This window comes from Egretta garzetta, unplaced genomic scaffold, assembly GCF_000687185.1.
Source record: "Egretta garzetta isolate BGI_Z169 unplaced genomic scaffold, ASM68718v1 scaffold581, whole genome shotgun sequence".
Classification (NCBI taxonomy): Eukaryota; Metazoa; Chordata; class Aves; order Pelecaniformes; family Ardeidae; genus Egretta; species Egretta garzetta.
Window position 1 is genome coordinate 471,539 of NW_009258623.1, and position 353 is coordinate 471,891.

A 353-nucleotide genomic window follows, 5' to 3' on the forward strand; every position below is an offset into this window, starting at 1 on the left:
ACCCACAGCACTGCCCCACAGCTGTGACCCAGGGGCAAGTGACCCACAGTGGTGGCCCCCGGCCGTGCCCAGCTCAGCCTGCAAAACCGGTGGGCAAGCAGGGGGTGCTGGTGCATCTCCCGGGGATGCCGGTGCATTGCACAGGGGTGCCGGTGCATTGCCCGGGGGTGCTGGTGCATTGCCCGGGGGGCTGGGGGCTTGCACAGGGGGTGCTGGTGCATTGCACAGGGGTGCTGGTGCATTGCCCGGGGGTGCTGGTGCATTGCACAGGGGGTGATGGTGCATTGCCCGGGGTGCTGGTGCATTGCACAGGGGGGCTGGGGCATTGCCCGGGGGGGCCGGGCGAGTGGCCG

The 353-nt window shown here is 70.3% G+C and overlaps 1 protein-coding gene across 1 annotated transcript in view; it reads left to right on the forward strand.

Moving 5' to 3' along the window:
• Positions 1–353, forward strand: part of KRT18 (keratin 18) — a gene marked incomplete at its 5' end in the record, with an annotated part of 13,454 nt that overhangs the window by 5,700 nt on the left and 7,401 nt on the right. The gene's annotated exons all lie outside the window — the stretch shown is intronic.